Genomic DNA, 20,521 nt, shown 5'->3' with positions numbered 1-20,521 from the left:
TTCCACTACAACCCTCAAGAAAACTCAAACCCACCCACCACTCCAAAAAGATTTATACACCACAAATACAGCTTCCTCAACACATGATTCATATGCCTCAAGCTATTAATGAAAATTACTTCATCCCAATGCCTCCACCAAGGATATGTGTACCACAAATTTCTTTTCACAAAAGTTGTTGGGAATCCAGAACGATGAAGAATTTTAAAAATTCTACAATGATAATGGTGATGGAGATGTGGTATCATGCAAATTTTTTGATTTCCCTCGGGGATTGTATTTGTTAATGGTGAGATAGAGTTTTCAGATGATGATTATGATGAGAATAATCAATTTAAGACCACCAATGAAGATGATAACTCTGCTATGGATGATATTGATATCGGTTTACTCTTCTCTACTAATGATGGTATTGTGGAGAAAAGTGTAGAGCCTTGCTCTAAGGAAGCAACGCCCCAAGAATCACTTCCCTTGATTTCTCTAGTTGCAATGATCGAAACTGTTGAAGACTAAAGTGTAGGGACTTCTGTAGAAAAGGAAAATCCCTAAGAATCACAACCTTTTGAAGCATCACCACCATTGCTAGATTTTTGAGCCCTTACTTGATCAAGAAGTAGTCACATCCACTTGTTTAGAACTTTTAGGTACCTCTCAGCACTCCGAGGGAAGTATTTCTTATGTTCTTTTAGAAAATTTTATAGAGGTACCTAAGTTGGATGTAATTCCATTTTTGATAAATTCTTAACTAAACTTGATTGGTTCTAATTCTTACTTATTTAACATGCATGTGGGAGGTGTTCTCTTTCTTTTGGTGTCCAGGATTTCATAAGGCTAGGATTTGGAAGCTCACACTGAACCATCTCCGCCCTCCAGAAAGAACTCGCAAGGAGACAAAGATGGAGAGAGCGATGCTACACTATATTGATCAATATGACAATAGCTCTCACCATATAAACTGGATGATTGGAAGAAAAGTCTGGAAGTTTCTCACTCCGACGAGAGTAAGATTTCAAAAGGCCCAAATAAGGGATTGAGCTAGTGACCTAAAACAAATGCTTCTTAAGAGGCAACCCAAGTTATTTCTTATTTTTCATTTAAGATTTTAGTTTCTTTCTTCATAATAATCCAAATCCTCCACTTAATTTTTCTTGTCTATATTCTTTTTGTAGGATTTAAAGTTGTGGATGAATGTGAATATCAGATAGAGGAGTATTTTTAAGCATATGAATGTCTTAGCCATTTAGAGCTCATTACTTGATAACTTCTCTAATTTTAAAATTTTATCTATACATCATTTCTAGTTTTCATTGGGGCAATGAAAGATTTAAGTCTAGAGGGATGTGTATATGTTAGGTTTTAGATTAGTTTTTATCATATTTCTTTTTACATAATAAATTTTACATCATACATTATATCATGATTGTTTGTTCATTAATGTAAAAAAATATTAGCATGCTGGTTATAGATTTCATATGGTTTATTATTACTTATGGTGCTACTTTACTTAGTGATTTATCTCTTTTTATCCATGTTAGCATGAAGTAAGTAATATTTTTACTATAAGAGTTTAAGTATTGGCTTTGTTGTATGATCTCCCCACACTTTGCCTAGTTTTGATGGTAGATAACTCTAAAAATAGTCATGATTCATAGAACTAGACTAGTACTTATATTTCTAAGGTGACCTCTCAATTATATTTTGGTTACTAGATGATCTTGGATCATGACAACTCACTTGGAAAAAATCAAAATTCCTACATTTATATTTATATATTTATATTTGTGTTAGTGTTTCACCTGTAGAGCACTAAAAAAAATTATTTGAATAAGGGATATAAAATAGTTGTCATGAGTGGAAACTAATGTTGGGGTTGCAAGGTTGCAAACATAGTCCCACATTGAAAACACATGGGAAAGATCATGTGTTTATAAGAGAAAGATATCTCCATTTGACATGAGGCCTTTTGGGGAGAGTCCAAGAGCAAAACCATGAGGGCTTAGGCCCAAAGTGGACAATATCATGCAATTGTGGAGATATCTAAATTATTTTCGATCCAACAATTGGTATCAGAGCCTGGACTGCCAGAAGGTTTAACAGCCAATTGTGTACAAGAGCTATGATCTGATTAAGTCATGTGAGTACAATATTGACCTCGAACAAAGAAAGTGGAGGTTCCTATGTTCAGATCAAGAGGACCATGTTGGTGCAACCTTAGGTCAAGGTTGACCTGGTTGACCTAACTCGAGTTGACCTGACTCGAGTTGTATTTTGATGTTTGACTTAGGAAGATTGTCGGTGCAACCTTAGGTCAAGGTTGACCTAGTTGAGTTGCATGTTGATGTTTGACACTCGTGGAAGAGTTGTATTCTTGATATGGGACAAGAATAGATGTTTGGGAGATTATTGGGGCAACCGTAGGTCAAGGTTGACCTGGTTGACCTGATTCGGGAAAAAGTCCAAGTATGGAGACTTGGCACTAGAAAAGTCCAAGCAGGGAACTTGGCACGCGAAAAGTCCAAGTATGGAGACTTGGCACTGGAAAAGTCCTAACTGGGATGTTAGGCAGTGTGGAAAGTCCTGGTGAGTGAAGCCAGGCAGTGGGAAAGTCCTAATTGGGATGTTAGGCAGTTGGAAAGTCCTGGTGAGTGAAGCCAGGCAGTGAGAAAGTCCTAACTGGGATGTTAGGCAGTGTGAAAACCCTAGTGAGTGAAGCTAGGTGAAAGTCCTGGTGAGTGAAGCCGGGCAGGGAAAAATCCAGATGGATCAAGGGTGATCGGACATCTGGTGATGGGAAGTCCAAGTAGGTCATAGGAGTGACCAGATACTTGGCACGAAGAGGAAAGTCCAAGTGGGTCAAAGGGATTGACCGGACACTTGGTGGGGAGTCTTAGCAGGTCAAGGGAGTGACCGGATGCTAAGCATGATTTACCAATAGGTCAAGGTTGACCGGATATTGGTTTGAAAGGTTTGGGACTTGGTTTAGGAAAAACCAAGCTCTGGATCGGTCTGCAGACCGATCCAGCGATACGTTTGTGTATCTGATCGATCTGGTGACCGATCAGATAACAAACAGAAGGCAAAGCGCAGTTCTGTGCGCTTACTGATCGGTCTGGGGACCGATCAGCATGAAGCCTGATCGGTCTCCACGACCGATCAGAGACACAGACCGATCAGGAAACAAACAGAAAGTTGGGCACTTTCTGTGGAGCAATCTGATCAGTCTAGGGACCGATCAGCCCAGGGCCTGATCGGTCCCCAGACCGATCAGAAAGGTTCTGGACCGATCAGGGTGGAGCCTGATCGGTCCACGATTCGACCGTTGAGTCGCAACGGGTCGCTCCATCTTCTCCGCTTGCTTCAGTCTTCGCTGTGCAGGTTCGCAGGTTATAAAAGGAGATCAAGGCTTTGGTGCAACTAGTTCTTCTTCTTTCTTTCTTCTCTTCTGCTGAAGATTTGTGGGCTGCGATAAGAGCTCTAGTGAGTTCCTCCCGAAAGCTTCGCGTGAGCTTCCTCGACTGGAACAGCTGCTGCTGCTTCATCCGGACTCCAGTCGACGAGAAAGCAAGATTGGTAGAGTGCTTGTGTATTCTTATTGTATTTCTTGCTTATTCTTTACTCCTGTTTGCTGTTGCAAACAAGTGTAGCGAGGTTTCTCCACCCAGAAGGAGTTTTTATTAGCCGGTTTTCCGGGGACTCATCCACCGACGGATTGATTGGGTTCATCCACCTTACGGACACGCCGAGGAGTAGGAGCATCATCTCCGAACCTCGTACATCGCTGTGTTAAGGTTTGATATTCTTCCTTTCGTTTCTAGTTTATTTTTCCGCTGCGCTAACGAATTGTAGGAAGAAACGAGCGATTTGGGGCGGCTATTCACACCCCTCCTCTCTAGCCGAGTACGTAGGATCCTAACAAGTGGTATCAGAGCGAAGGTTTGCTCTTCATCGGATTAACACCCGGGGAGCACGAGCTAGAGGATGGATCTACTCGGAGAAGATGTCACCATTCCACCCTTCTACGAATGCGGTGACTTCGCGTATTGGAAGGTAAGGATGAAGTACTTTCTTATGACTAACATAATGAATTGGTTTTGTGTACAAGAAGGTTTTTCTCCTCCGGTGGATAGGGAAGGAAAACCTCTTGAGAATAAGGAGTGGACCAGAGAACAAATTCACAAATCCGAAATCAACGAAGAGGTAATGAGAATAATTGAATTTTCATTGCCTACTAACATCTTGTGTAAGATAGGTTACAACAATGCCAAGGAATTATGGGATAACTTGGCCAAGTACCATGAGGAGAGCTCCACTTCAAATCATGAAGAGGAGACAAGTGAGTCATCAAGTAGCTCACATCATGGAGGAGAGGAATTAGAAGTTGAGGGTTACTCAACATCTAAGGACGAAGAGGAGGAGAGTTCTTCTTCAAGTTCGGAGCAAGAAGAAGAAGCTTCTACCTCCGAAAGGGATGAAGAAGAGAGCTCGCATCCACCCTCAACCCTAGGTAACTCAAGCAATTTAAGTTCAATTAAATTACACATTATGTGCTTTGAGTGTAGGGAACATGGACATTACAAGAGTAAGTGTCCAAAGAGGGTAAGAAAGACTCCACCGGCGCCAAAGGTCAAGGAAGTCGGAGTCCCGAAACGCAAGGGCAAGGAGCACATCATGTGCTTCCAATGCAAGCAAAGGGGACACTATAGGAGCCATTGTCCGAGGGGGAGGCAACCTCACAAGGGCAAGAGACCGGGCACATCGATAGGGGGAGCTAAGGCAAACCCTAAGGTAACCTCTAAGGTTCATTTTTGCAATTCTAATAAAATGCATGCTAGGAATTTTATTGCACTTGTCGATAATCACAAGCATGATAACCTTAGGAATCAATACATGTGCTTAGGAGCTAAACATGTGAGTCTAGGTAAGGACAATGCTAGAAATGATAACACTAGGATTAACTCATCTAAGGTTAAGGAGAACCTAGGAAGAAATCCCAAGAAGACTAGACACATGCCTAGGAATATCTCAAGAGAAAATGACAAATTAACACTTGAGGTATTAGAAAGGGAAAATCAAGTCTTGAGGTCAAGACTTGATAATTTAGAAAAGGCTCTTAAAAACATGGAGAAGTCATCTCTAGGGTTTAGGGGTCAAAAACCCAAGTCCAAGGACAAGAAAGGTTTGGGTCACAAACCTAAGTCCCAAGTGGTCAAGCCCACTTATCATAGTGTTCCATTCGATTATGGAACAAAACCTAGGACTAGGAAGACCACCACCAAGGTCACAAGGGGAGTCACCCCTAGAGTTGATCTTGATGAGTCTCAAATGACCAAGGCTTTAAAGCCTAAGAGGGTCATTAGGAGGGTTGCTAGGGAAGTCATCCCTAGTGAATATTTAGTGAACCCAATGAGCTCAAATAGGTATTGGGTTCCTAGGAGCATCTTCTCTATCCCATAGATGGGTTAGAGAGTGTCAACTCCAATTAGAAGGGTAGTTAACCCAACTTTGAGGAAATTGACACTCAAGGAGCATTTTCAAGGTTTTGATAACCTTTGAAAATGAAAAAGAATTATTATTTACTCCTTGAAGAGTAAATTGTGCCATATTTGAAAAATATCGATTTTAATCTTATTTGGCACAATTTAAGAAAACCTAGAGAAATACCATAATTGGGATTTTGGTTTTCTCTTAGGGATATATGGGCAATCTAGGGTTAGATTTTAAGTTAGCTAAGACTAAGGATACTTAGATAGGGAATTTAGGTATTTTTTTTGTGCTAACTTGCCATGATTGGTTGCCATATGCCATGCCATGACATCATATTTATTTTATTATCATTTGAAATGTCATGATAATGCTTAGGCTAGTTGATATGTCATGCTTTATTTAAGTTTTCAAACTTTATGCCATAACATCATGACATTGGCACATGTTTTTACTTATGTTATCATTATATGCCATGTCATCATCTCTTGCATTATAATCAATGAAATTGATTTGAGGACAAACATATAATTTGATATTGAGATCAAATTGGTGTTTAGAAAATGCATGAGAACTTAGCCTAAGTTGACCTTAACCCATATCTCACATCGAATTGACTTGAATGTGGTTTGATACACCTTAGATGTGTGTGAGATATTAGGATCATGAGTTAGGATCGAGGTGCATTGTCCATGTACCTAGATGACCCTAATTCAAGAAATGGAGGATCATAGGGAAAACTTGTGTACAAGTCATGTACATAGAGTCCTAAGATTATGATCCTAAATTAAAGGGTTTAAAATCATTTCAAAATTGTTTTGAAAAACCTTGATGAAGCTTTCCTAGTGATTGCATTCATCATTGAACATTGTGATACAAAGTTGAGTTAAACTTGAACTATTTCAAAGTTTTTGAACTTTGTATCAAGATTGAAAAATGGAAGTTATTTTCATAGAAAACTATTTTTCCATGATAGTGTATGATATGAGGAATGTATCCTCAAAGTTTCATAATTTTTGGAATTTTCTTGAATTTATTAGGAGTTTCTGATTTTCCAGAAGGGGAAATCAGAAGTTCTGATTTCAGTGGCTGGATCGGTCCGGGGACCGATCCAGGGTATTGTGGATCGGTCTGCAGACCGATCCAGTGAGTTCCAGTAGCACGAGTGCGATCTGATGAAGGGCTGATCGGTCTAGGGACCGATTAGGGCGTGCCGAATTTCTGATTTTTCAGCTGTTGTCTGAAATTTCAGTTATGGAAATGGTGTTTTTGGATTTCTAACGGTTTGGAACTCACAAAGACATTGTTGGTGCAATGGTCAAGGGGGAGTTGACCTTTAGGGGGAGTTTTACCTAATTATCAAGGGGGAGTTGACTTTTAGGGGGAGTTTTTACTCCTTGAGAGTTTTGAGGATTAGTGATATGGGATTATCACTAAGTTGATTGTTGAGTTTAGTATCTAGGGGGAAATTAAGAGTTTCAATGAAAGGTATGGGACTTTCATTAGGAAGAAACTCTTGACCTTGATACCCTCCTTTTTCCTTTTTGATGTGTGTCAAAAAGGGGAGAGTGTTCATTGGAGAATTATTGGAGAACCCAAGTTAGGTTATCAGGTTAACCTAAGCTAGGGGAAGAATGTCAAGGAATGTTCAAGGAAGAACATTGGAATTCTTTTTGATGTGTGTCAAAAAGGGGGAGAATTATTGGAGAACCCAAGTTAGGTTATCGGGTTAACCTAAGGGGAGAATGTCCAGAGAATGTTCAAGGAAAGAACATTGGACATTGGAAGATGATTGGAAAACCTAAGTTAGGTTATCGGGTTAATCTAACTTGATTATGGGTTTTGTCAAACATAAAAAAGGGGGAGATTGTTGGTGCAACCTTAGGTCAAGGTTGACCTGGTTGACCTAACTCGAGTTGACCTGACTCGAGTTGTATTTTGATGTTTGACTTAGGAAGATTGTCGGTGCAACCTTAGGTCAAGGTTGACCTAGTTGAGTTGCATGTTGATGTTTGACACTCGTGGAAGAGTTGTATTCTTGATATGGGACAAGAATAGATGTTTGGGAGATTATTGGGGCAACCGTAGGTCAAGGTTGACCTGGTTGACCTGATTCGGGAAAAAGTCTAAGTATGGAGACTTGGCACTAGAAAAGTCCAAGTAGGGAGCTTGGCACGCGAAAAGTCCAAGTATGGAGACTTGGCACTGGAAAAGTCCAAGTATGGAGACTTGGCACGGAAAAGTCCTAACTGGGATGTTAGGCAGTGTGGAAAGTCCTGGTGAGTGAAGCCGTAAAAGTCCGGAAAATAGGCGATGTTAAAAGTCCTGGTGAGTGAAGCCAGGCAGTGGGAAAGTCCTAACTGGGATGTTAGGCAGTTGGAAAGTCCTGGTGAGTGAAGCCAGGCAGTGAGAAAGTCCTAACTGGGATGTTAGGCAGTGTGAAAACCCTAGTGAGTGAAGCTAGGTGAAAGTCCTGGTGAGTGAAGCCGGGCAGGGAAAAATCCAGATGGATCAAGGGTGATCGGACATCTGGTGATGGGAAGTCCAAGTAGGTCATAGGAGTGACCGGATACTTGGCACAAAGAGGAAAGTCCAAGTGGGTCAAAGGGATTGACCGGACACTTGGTGGGGAGTCTTAGCAGGTCAAGGGAGTGACCGGATGCTAAGCATGATGTACCAATAGGTCAAGGTTGACCGGATATTGGTTTGAAAGGTTTGGGAAAAACCAAGCTCTGGATCGGTCTGCAGACTGATCCAGCGATACGTTTGTGTATCTGATCGATCTGGTGACCGATCAGATAACAAACAGAAGGCAAAGCGCAGTTCTGTGCGCTTACTGATCGGTCTGGGGACCGATCAGCATGAAGCCTGATCGGTCTCCACGACCGATCAGAGACACAGACCGATCAGGAAACGAACAGAAAGTTGGGCACTTTCTGTGGAGCAATCTGATCGGTCTAGGGACCGATCAGCCCAGGGCCTGATCGGTCCCCAGACCGATCAGAAAGGTTCTGGACCGATCAGGGTGGAGCCTGATCGGTCCACGATTCGACCGTTGAGTCGCAACGGGTCGCTCCATCTTCTCCGCTTGCTTCAGTCTTCGCTGTGCAGGTTCGCAGGTTATAAAAGGAGATCAAGGCTTTGGTGCAACTAGTTCTTCTTCTTTCTTTCTTCTCTTCTGCTGAAGATTTGTGGGCTGCGATAAGAGCTCTGTTGAGTTCCTCCCGAAAGCTTCACGTGAGCTTCCTCGACTGGAACAGCTGCTGCTGTTAGGGTTTTTGAAGCTGCTGCTTCATCCGGACTCCAGTCGACGAGAAAGCAAGATTGGTAGAGTGCTTGTGTATTCTTATTGTATTTCTTGCTTATTCTTTACTCCTGTTTGCTGTTGCAAACAAGTGTAGCGAGGTTTCTCCACCCAGAAGGAGTTTTTATTAGCCGATTTTCCGGGGACTCATCCACCGACGGATTGATTGGGTTCGTCCACCTTACGGACACGCCGAGGAGTAGGAGCATCATCTCCGAACCTCGTACATCGCTGTGTTAAGGTTTGATATTCTTCCTTTCGTTTCTAGTTTATTTTTCCGCTGCGCTAACGAATTGTAAGATGAAACGAGCGATTTGGGGCGGCTATTCACACCCCCCCCCTCTCTAGCCGAGTACGTAGGATCCTAACAGACCAGACACCAGGCAGGAAGTCCAAGTTGCGGCTAGGCAAGGAAGTCCTAGTAGGTCGGGTGGACCGAGGGGCAAGAAGACCTGGTGGGTCGAGGATCGGACATGGGAAGTCTGTGTTCCTTTGTTTGAGAGGAGGATTGTTGGGGTTGCAAGGTTGCAAACATAGTCCCACATTAAAAACACATGGGCAAGATCATGGGTTTATAAGAGAAAGATATCTCTATTTGACATGAGGTCTTTTGGGGAGAGTCCAAGGGAAAAATGATGAGGGCTTAGACCCAAAGTGGACAATATCATGCAATTATGGAGATATCTAAATTCTTTTCAATCCAACAACTAATAATTTATCCCTTTGAGACTGAGTTAGGTTACTGAGGAAATAAATATTATGTTTCTCTTGATTTTGAGTAATCCTTTGAGACCTTGTATAGTTTGAGAGATATGAATCAAGCGTGTGTTAGGTAAGTGTCTATCACTGGAAGCATAAGTAACACGGTCTTATGACGACTTGACTAGGTTTAGGGATTGATACTTGACAAATTTATGTCGCTATTGTACTAAGCACGAGAACTATTTCTTAGGTCATACTCAAAAAAATTTTGTATCTTGCTCACCAATGAAATTATTTGATAGGATTAGATTGATTTTCTAAAGATTACAATGTACTATTTAACCACACGAGTCTAGATTATATGTTTTTACTTAAGAATAATAAAAGGTTTAAGTTTGAGGGTATGATATGCATAGACTATATATATTTTTACATTATTTGATGCACATCTATTTGTATTTACTGAGTATAATCTATGTTTATTGCATCCTATTTTATTATATTGTTATAATTCTACTTCTATTTGTTCAAAGATTTAATCTTTACTTATTTTGATTGACAAGATGTATTTTAGAGCAAACAAGAGCAGAAATAGAATGAATTCGGCACTGGTGGAAATAAAGCATCTAGGGTAGGGCCAAGAGGCACGACAGTGTGCCTCCTCAGAGCCACCCTCATCATTTCCCATGAGCAGCCTATGCCTTGAGGTACGACCATGCCCCACTCCAGCGAAGACCCAAGCCTTGGTCGTGCCTTGAGGCAGGTCATGCAGTAATCTACAGCAAAACACATGGTCGTGTCATGCCTAGAGGCATGACCATGTCTCTTCATCTCAGATAAAGACACAACCCTGTCATGCCATGAGGCATGACCATGCCTCATCTCCTAGAGAAGCACACAGCCTAGTCATACCACCCGAGGCCACGGTACACATGCTATGGCCATACCTTGAGGCATGACTGTGTGGTGGAGAACACGAGGAGGTCGTGCCCTATATAAGGGGATTTTCTCCCCTTAGTGTTAGGATCTTGAGCGCAAAACAACACAAATACAGCCGAATATTATCAAGATCCTTTCTAGAAGATCCATGTGAAGGAAATTGTATACTAGTTGAATTGAGAGTTCTACCTTTGTTGCGTAAACATGAACTCCTGACAGTAACTTTTCTTTGGATGCAGATCTCAGCATGATCAAGTGTTTGTGCCTCTAAGGTATCCACATGAACATATTGTTGGATCGTGAAGAATGCTAGAGGGGGGGGGGGGGGTGAATAGAGATCGTCGAAAATCAAGAATTAAATCGAGTACGCAACGAAAAGATAACAATGAAAACAATGATAGCAAACCAAGTTTTACTTGGTTCGGAACCTTCGTCGACTCCTACTCCAAGGCCCACACGTGGGAGTGCTTTCGGTGGACAATTCACTAATAATTCGCAAATCTTTTACAAGAGAAATACAATGAATGTATAATTTAAGTGCAGAAATAAACAAGTATACCAACAACTTCTTAGAGATCTGGAAGGTTGCGCTTTCAGTTGTTAGAGTCGCGTCACTCTATCGTCGGAGTTGTGTTTCTCAGTCATCGGAGCAGCATCACTCAGTCCTTGAAGTCACGTCGTGGAGTCGTAGGAACTTCTTTGGAGCAGCGTGCAAAAAGGAAATCACAGAAGAAAGTTGTGTATCATGCTCTGGTAGAAGGCTTTTTATATAGGTATCTTCGGGCACCCAGATCCCTTCCGGGCACTTAGACTATGATGTTGGCCTAGCCAATCAATGCGCTCCACGCTTGCAACGAGATAGATTTTTGCATTCCAGGCACTCGGACCACTTTTTCCAGCAAAGCTTTTTCCTACAAGAAAAAGATTAGTCTGAGGCAATAAACATTATACTACCCTGCAAAATAAAAGATAGAACAATTAAAAAAACAGAGTAGTAATTAGATTCTATCTCCTCGAGACCAGAATCTAATCAAGATCTCAACATATATTTCTAAAATGAATCTAAGTTGGATCGATGCATACTGTTCCCTCAAACGGGGAATACACCCCTACAATGTCACTCTCCTCTAGTGACTTACCATAACTTACCATCTTGCAAGATATCTGGTCAGCCCATCAACCTGTCTAGACTTCATGTCAGCTATCTGATCGACTCATTGACCTAGCTGGACTTCCCTACAATACTGAATTAGCACAATAGATAAAATAATAAATTAAGACAGTGTTAACAGATTTCAAGATTCGCTGGTCCGGTCAACCGCGCGCGGTCGATCGAAACCCAATTTGCCACATATAACCGAGTTACCTACCCTAGGGATGCTCAACTTCACTCACTAGGACTTCCATTGCATGACTTCACTCACCAGGACATCCACCACCTAGCTTCACTCACTAGAGCTCAACTTCAGTCATTAGGACTTCCACTACCTAGCTTCACTCACTAAGGCCCGGCTTCACTCACTAGGACTTCCACCATCTAGCTTCACTCACTAGGGTCTGACTTCACTCAACAGGACTTCCACCACCTAGCTCCACTCACTAGGGCCCGGCTTCACTCACCAGGACTTCCACTTTGCCTAACCTCCAGTTAGGACTAGTCACTCAGTAGACTTCTCACCTGCCTATCCTTTGGTTAGGACTTACCTTTGCTTGTCATCTAGTTCTGACTAGAATTCTCTCTTCCAAACATTAAGTCTAGTTTGGATCAACCCTTGGTCAAATTGACCAAACTAAGGTATATTGTCAAACATCGAAACCGTAGAGGTCGATTGGACCAACACATATTCTCCCATTCGTCTCATGAACTCACAAGTTGGATAAGAAACATGTTGGATTTTTCGGGCCGCAAAAACCGCTATTTGCGTTGCAGAAACCTCGAAACCCCCATGCCACGGATCTGTGCGAAGATTAAAAGTTCGTAAAACTTCGAGTATGAGTTTTCTAACCTAGATCTACAAAGGAGAAGAGTTTACCCTTGATGCGATGCCCTTCGCATATCCTGCTCATCCAAGGTTCGTCGGATCTCATGAGTATCAAAGTAGATACTCCTCTATGTGTATCCACACGAACAAATGATGGAGAAAACAACTAAAAGGTGTGCTAGCACCCTTAGAAGATTCGGCCAAGGAGGTGGAGAAGAGGGAGAAGAAGATGAGAGCTTGAGAGGAGGAAGAAGATAGAGTTACAAAACAAAATTGAAACTCCACAAGCACTAAAAGTGGCCGGCCACTTTTCATGAGGGGTTATATACTCCATGGAATTTCAAGAGTCAAAAACTCTTGATCTCCCTCATGAGGTGGCACACACATGTGCTAGCCTTGATGATGTGGCACGTCACCATTAGACACTTAATGCCAACTCACCAATGAGGTGACAAATGGTCAAGTCAAACTTGACCCTTCATCTTCCTCTCAAGTCAAGTCAAACTTGACCACTTCTCTCCCTTGGTTGATCTAATCTAATCATTGGTTCAAGTCAATTTTAATTTAATGAATCTCTATTGATTGAATTAAATTAATTAAATGAGTCTAAGTCCAAATTAGACTCACTTAATACATGAACCAAATTGAGTCCAACTCAATTAGCACAATTTGGATTACTCTTAATCCAATTTGGTTCATCACATGAACCTAATCCTTTAGGTTCATCAAATGAACCTAATCTCCATCTAATTGTCCTTTGTGTGTGACCCTATATGTTCTTCTAACTTTGGAAATGCTCCTAAACCCATTTAGAAGCATAAGTAATGAGCGGTATCTAGCAACACATCATTACTACCCAAGTTACAAGAATGTTGAGATCCAACATCACCTTGTGACTACTAATTGTGACTCTTCACAATATATGACAAGTGCCCTTCTATCCTTGACATCTACAATGATCAATGTGAGGCATAGACCGTGTCATCCTCTAATCAATCTAAATCTTGAGCTCCAAGTAGACTCACTCAATCAAATGAGCTCAACATCTCATATTGACTCATTTGGGCATGGTCATGCACTTAGTGGTCTCACTCTATCAAGAATATCGATGTCTCTCCCGTCATATAGCAGGGATAGAACCCATCTACATTACTCACATCCCTCCGCATAATTTGTTACATACCCAGTAATCACCTTTATAGTCCAACCAGTTACGGGTGACGTTTGACGAAGTCAATGTACGTAACTCCTTATGTAGGGAACCATGGTGACTTCAGGTCCAAGGAATGGTAGTCATACTAATAGCCACATGAGAAAGTATATGACACTCATATAATGATCCATGATACTTTCTTATAGCGGGTCATTCAGTATACATTCTCCAATGCATACCCATGTGTCAACTTGATATCCCCATATCCATGACTTGTGAGATCAAGTCATCGAGTTGACCTACATGCTAGTCTCGTCACATTAACATTGTCCCTGAATATTAATACTCGAATAGGAATGATTAAGAGTAGTGTTCCCTATATCATCTCACTATCGATTCAACCAATCGATTGATATAGGTAAGAACCTTCTACTCAAGGACGCTATTATACTTAGTTCATTGGCACCAATACAAGTAAGTATAATAACCAAAACAAATGCCTTTATTTATAAATAGAAGAATTTAATATAATGAGTCCATACAACAATCATCAAATGATTGGCTCTAGATCTCTAACTAACAATCTCCCACTAGTACTAGTACCAATCAGTGTAGGATATAATACCCAATGACCTAGTGTGACCATCATGCTTTCTCTGTGCCAAAGCCTTGGTCAAGGGATCTGCAATATTAGCCTCTGTGGGTACTCTGCAAATTTTCACATCTCCTCTATCGATAATCTCTCGAATGAGATGGAAGCGTCGTAGAACTGCTGTGAACTCTTCCAGCTCACAGCACCACCATTCAAGTAAAACACGAACTTAGACTACGATCTATAGTCATCCTGGTCAGTTTGGAAGTTGGCATCACTGTAACCCTTTACAGCTAGCTCATCATCACCTCCATATATCAAGAAATATTCTTTAGTCCTTCTCAAGAACTTAAGAATATTCTTGACTACTATCCAGTGACTTTCACCTGGATCTGACTGGTATCTGCTCGTCATGCTCAAAGCATACGAGACATCAGGACGAGTACATAGCATGACATACATGATAGATTCTATGGCTGAAGCATAAGGGATCTGATTCATGCGGTCTCTCTCCTCTCTAGAAGAAGGACTTTGAGTCTTCGAAAGACTCACACCATGTGACCTCGGCAAAAATCCCTTCTTGGAGTTCTGCATGGCAAACCGAAGTAATACCTTGTCAATGTATGTACTCTGACTTAGGCCAAGCAATCTCGTAGATCTATCTCTATAGATCTGTATGCCTAGAATGCGGGATGCTTCACCTAAGTCCTTCATTGAGAAACAAGTCCCTAGCCAAGTCTTGACTGACTGTAGCAAAGAGATGTCTTTCCCAATGAGTAGTATGTCATCCACATACAATATAAGGAAGATAACTGTGTTCCCTATAACCTTCTTGTAGACACATGGTTCATCTTCATTCTTGATGAAACCAAACTATTTGATTGCATCATCAAATCGAAGATTCCAGCTCCGAGAAGCTTGCTTTAGTCCATAAGTGGACCTATGCAGCTTGCATACTCTGCCAGTATACTGTGGATCTACAAAACCCTCAGGTTGTATCATGTACACATCCTCGAGCAGGTTTCCATTCAGAAACATGGTTTTGACATCCATCTGCCAGATCTCATAATCGTGGTACGCTGCAATAGCAAGCATGATCCGAATGGACTTAAACATCGCTACTGGAGAAAAGGTTTCATCATAGTCAATACCATGAATTTGCTTGAAACCTTTAGCTACCAAGCGGCCCTTATAAATAAGTCCATCCATGTCAATCTTTCTCTTAAAGACCCACTTACACCCAATGGGTTTAACTCCTTCAGGTGGATCAACCAAAGTCCTTACTTGGTTGGTGTACATGGATTCCATCTTGGATTTCATGGCTTCTAGCCATGACTCAGAATCTGATCTCATCACAGCTTCCTGATAGGAGGTAGACTCATCCTCAATGAGCACAATGTCATCATGGTTAGACAAGAGAAATGAGTATCTCTCAGGCTGACGACGTACCCTATCAGACCTACGAAGAGGTAGGTCTACCTGAACTATTTTTTGTTCCTCAACTTTTTATGGAACAACATCATCCACAACACTTTGTGGTTCTAGTTCAACTTCCATCGAGGTTTCAGTGCTATTGTTCGCATCTTGAACTTCTTCAAGATCGAACGTACTCCCACTAGTCTTTCTAGAAACAAAATCCCTTTCTAGAAATACCCTAGTCTTAGCCACAACTACCTTGAGTTGACTGGGAATGTAGAAGTAATATCCCTTAGTTTCCTTGGGATATCCGATAAAATAGCACTTGTAGGATTTGGGTCCTAGTTTGTCTGAGACTTGACGTCGAACGTAAGCCTCACAACCCCAAATCCTCATAAAAGACACCTGGGTATCTCTCCCAGTCCATATCCTATATGGTGTCTTTATCACATCCTTGGATGAAACTCGGTTAAGAATGAAGGCTGCTGTGTTTAGAGCATAGCCCCAAAGGAATGTAGGAAGATCTGTGTGACTCATCATAGACCGTATCATATTTAATAGGGTACGATTCCTCCTTTCAGATACATTATTCCACTGTGGTGTTCCAGGAGGAGTGAGTTGAGATAGAATCCCACACTCAGCTAGATAGTCACGAAACTCATGGCTAAGATATTCACCATCTCGATCTGATCGAAGTATCTTAATACTCTTGCCAAGCTGATTTTGTACTTCATTCTTGAATTCTTTGAACTTTTCAAAGGATTCTGACTTATGTGTCATCAAATACACATAGTCATATCTACTGAACTCATCAGTAAATGTAATGAAGCACCTATAACCACCTCTAGCACTGACATTGAAAGAGCCACATACATCACTATGTATAAGACCTAAGAAGTCAGTCGCTCTCTCACTGTGTCCACTAAAGGGAGTCTTGGTCATCTTGCCTAGAAGGCATGACTTGCATGCCTCATATGATTTAAAATCAAATGAGTCCAGCAAACCATCTTTATGGAGCTGGGATAAGCATCTGTCATTTATATGACCTAAGCGACAGTGCCAGAGATAGGTTTGGTTCATGTCATTTGACTTGAACCTCTTGGTACTAATGTTATAGATAGGGTTCTCAAGGTCTAGAATATAGAGTTCGTTTATCAGAGGTGCATTACAATAGAACATTCCATTTAAATAAACTGAATAACATTTGTTCTTTATAATAAATGAAAAGCCTTTCTTGTCCAAACAAGAAACTGATATAATGTTCTTAGTCAAAGCAGGCACATAACAACAATCATCCAACTCTAATACAAGCCCAGAGGGCAGAGATAGAAAATAAGTCCCTACAGCAACAGCAGCAACTCGTGCTCCATTACCTACGCGTAGGTCCACCTCGCCCTTCGTCAATGCCCTGCTATTTCTTAGTGCCTGCACATTAGTACAAATGTGAGAAACACATCCGGTATCTAATACCCATGATGAAAAAATAGATAGATTGATTTCTATAACATATATACCTAAAGTGGAAGTCTCACTTCTCTTCTTCTTAAGATCTTCCAAGTACACCTTGCAGTTCCTCTTCCAGTGCCCGGTCTGACCGTAGTGGAAGCAGGTAGCATCCTTGGTGATCCCTCCTTTAGGCTTCAGTACCTTGCCTTTGGCCTTGGCTTGGGAATTTCCCTTGCCTTTAGGCTTGCCCTTGCCCTTGTGTTTTTGAACCATCAGAATAGAGTTGGGCTTAACCTTCTTAAGGTTGAGCTCAGCAGTTCGTAACATACTAGGCAGTTCGAGCAGTGGCTTGTCAATTTCGTTTATGTTGTAGTTCATGACAAACTGACTGTAGCTCTCTAGCAAAGACTGCAAGATCAGGTCAGTGGCCAGCTCTTGGCTAAGTGGGAATCTCAACCTCTGTAGATTCTCTATGTACCCAATCATCATGAGTACATATGGACCTACGGGAGCCCCATCTGACATCTTGCACTGAAATAGTGCCCTTGAGATCTCAAATCTCTCGTGCCGCGCTTGTCCTTGATATAGTTGACGTAGATGTTCAACCATATCATAAGCACCCATTAACTCATGTTGCTTCTGAAGCTCAAAGTTCATGGTCGCGAGCATTAGACATGATACATCTAATGCGTCATCTTGATGCTTCTTGAAAGCATCTTTGTCTGCTCGCGTGGCATTGGCAGGAGGAGCCTCCGGAATGGGCTGCTCTAGAACGTACAGTTTACGTTCTTGGGTGAGAACTATTCTCAGATTCCTGTACCAGTCTAGGAAATTTGCTCCGTTGAACTTGTCCTTGTCAAGGACAGAACGCAGAAAGAAGGTGTTCATGTTTGACGTCATGGTAATCTACAACAGGAAAAAATATAGAAAACTAAATATCATATTCCAATTAATCATCTAATTAGGCCTTTAATTAAATGATGCTCCCACTGAATTCTATAATTCATGTGGGACAAGATCCACATCATACTATACCCTGAGTTAGCTTTGGCTAAAACGTCCAAAACTTAGTATGATCGGTAGGTAACTAATTACCAATTACATCTCTATGCAACTCTTGTTTATAGGATCAAGATCCACATTTATATTAAAACTCGAGTTAGCTTTGGCTAATATGCCCAAGAGTTAATATAAACGTGATTTTGTCCTATCTGCCAACAATTGGAAAAATGCCTACAGTTAAACTTGATTTAACTAGTTATACTTAATCTAATTGAGTTTTACTCACCCATGCGTTGATAGGTGGGACCAAGATTGTCCCTTCGTACCCTACCAAGATAATATGTGTTGCTCTGCTTTGGCAGATTCAACAACTACATGTGATCGAGGTAGTGATAGGTATCACGGCATGGTAGGCATTACGAGTTATCGCGATTAAGATCTAATCTAATCGACGAGGTGTATCATATACTCGATTTAGATCTAATCTAATCGTTAGGGTGCATCATGTACGTGATTTAGATCTAATCTAATCGTCGAGGTGTATCATATACGCGATTGATCGAATCGAATCGTTAAGGCACTAATTAATTACTTATTGTAGCATGCATCACATACACACAAGCAATTAATTAAATGTTTTGTGATTAGTCATGACCCTACTATAATCTTCTCAAGACAATGAGAAGATCGGATGGTCAACCTAAGGTCAACAGCTTCTCAAGCTCCTCCCTTTGACCACCTTGTGTTGCTCGCGCCCTCCTTGTAATTCCGCCTCGAGTGGACCTTCCACCGCTCCATTTTGTACATTACAAAAGTAAAACTTGAGTTACATTCGAGCCTAAACTAATTTACAATAGGAAATATAAAATAGAGGAAGGCACGACGCGTAGGTCACGAATCAAGTACAACACGCACAAACACAAAATGGCACGCAGGCCATATTATGAATTACAACACAATTTTTCAATCTAATTGGGTCTTTTTGGCCATGACCATCACAAAATAATACATAATCCTAAATTATGCAATTTATATAAATTTCTGTAATTTTTATTACAATTTTTACAATTTTTATGAGTAAAAATTCCCGGGGGTCCCGTTTAGTGATTTTCGGGTGCAATCGCGGAACGAAGCCCCTTGTGGGGTCAGGGGCAGCGCCCCTACCCGCGATATAACTATCGTGAGTATTCCTAAGCGATCCTACAGAGCCTTAGTCCGCTGTCCCAAAACGATTTGGGGAGAAACCTTGCCGTTTTGGAAAAATCTTCTCGGTAGTCGAAGCCTACAAGTGTCTAAACACTTGTGCTTCGCTTTTACGAGAAAAATATCCATAAAAACTATAAAAATCATAAATTCACAGAAAGTTACAGATATGTAATTTTCATAAAAATACAAATTAAAACTCATACTCGCTTCGCACGTGGATCTGATACCACTATTGGGTTTTTCGGGCCGCAAAAATCGCTTTTAGCATTGCGGAAACCCCAAAACCCCCATGCCATGGATCCGTGCGAAGATTAAAAGTTCGTAAAACTTTGAGTATGAGTTTTCTAACCTAGATCTACACTAGATCTACAAAGGAGAAGAGTTTACCCTTGATGCGATGCCCTTCACGTATTTCGCTCGTCTAAGGTTCGCCGGATCTCATGAGTATCAAAGTAGATACTCCTCTATGTGTATCCACATGAACAAATGATGGAGAAAACAACTAAAAGGTGTGCTAGCACCCTTAGAAGTTTTGACCAAGGAGGTGGAGGGGAGGGAGAAGAAGATGAGAGCTTGAGAGGAGGAAGAAGATGGAGTTACAAAACAAAATTGAAACTCCACAAGCACTAAAAGTGGCCGGCCACTTTTGATGAGGGGTTATATACTCCATGGAATTTCAAGAGTCAAAAACTCTTGATCTCCCTCATAAGGTGGCATACACATGTTCTAGCCTTGATGATGTGGCACATCACCATTAGCCACTTAATGCCAACTCACCAATGAGGTGGCAAATGGTCAAGTCAAACATTGACCCTTCATCTTCCTCTCAAGTCAAGTCAAACTTGACCACTTCTCTCCCTTGGTTGATCTAATCTAATCTTTGGTTCAAGTTAATTTTAATTTAATGAATCTCTATTGATTGAATTAAATTAATTAAATGAGTCTAAGCCCAAATTAGACTCACATAATACATGAACCAAATTGAGTCCAACTTAATTATCACAATTTGGATTACTCTTAATCCAATTTGGTTCATCACATGAACCTAATCCTTTAGGTTCATCAAATGAACCTAATCTCCATCTAATTGTCCTTTGTGTGTGACCCTATAGGTTCTTGTAACGTTGGCAATGCTCCTAAACCCATTTAAAAGCATAAGTAATGAGCGGTATCTAGCAACACATCATTACTACCCAAGTTACAAGAATGTTGAGATCCAACATCACCTTGTGACTACTAATTGTGACTCTTCACAATATATGACAAGTGCCCTTCTATCCATGACTTCTAGAATGATC

The sequence above is a fragment of the Zingiber officinale genome, chromosome 7A (assembly GCF_018446385.1).
Source record: "Zingiber officinale cultivar Zhangliang chromosome 7A, Zo_v1.1, whole genome shotgun sequence".
Taxonomy (NCBI): domain Eukaryota; kingdom Viridiplantae; phylum Streptophyta; class Magnoliopsida; order Zingiberales; family Zingiberaceae; genus Zingiber; species Zingiber officinale.
This window is presented reverse-complemented; position numbering follows the sequence as displayed.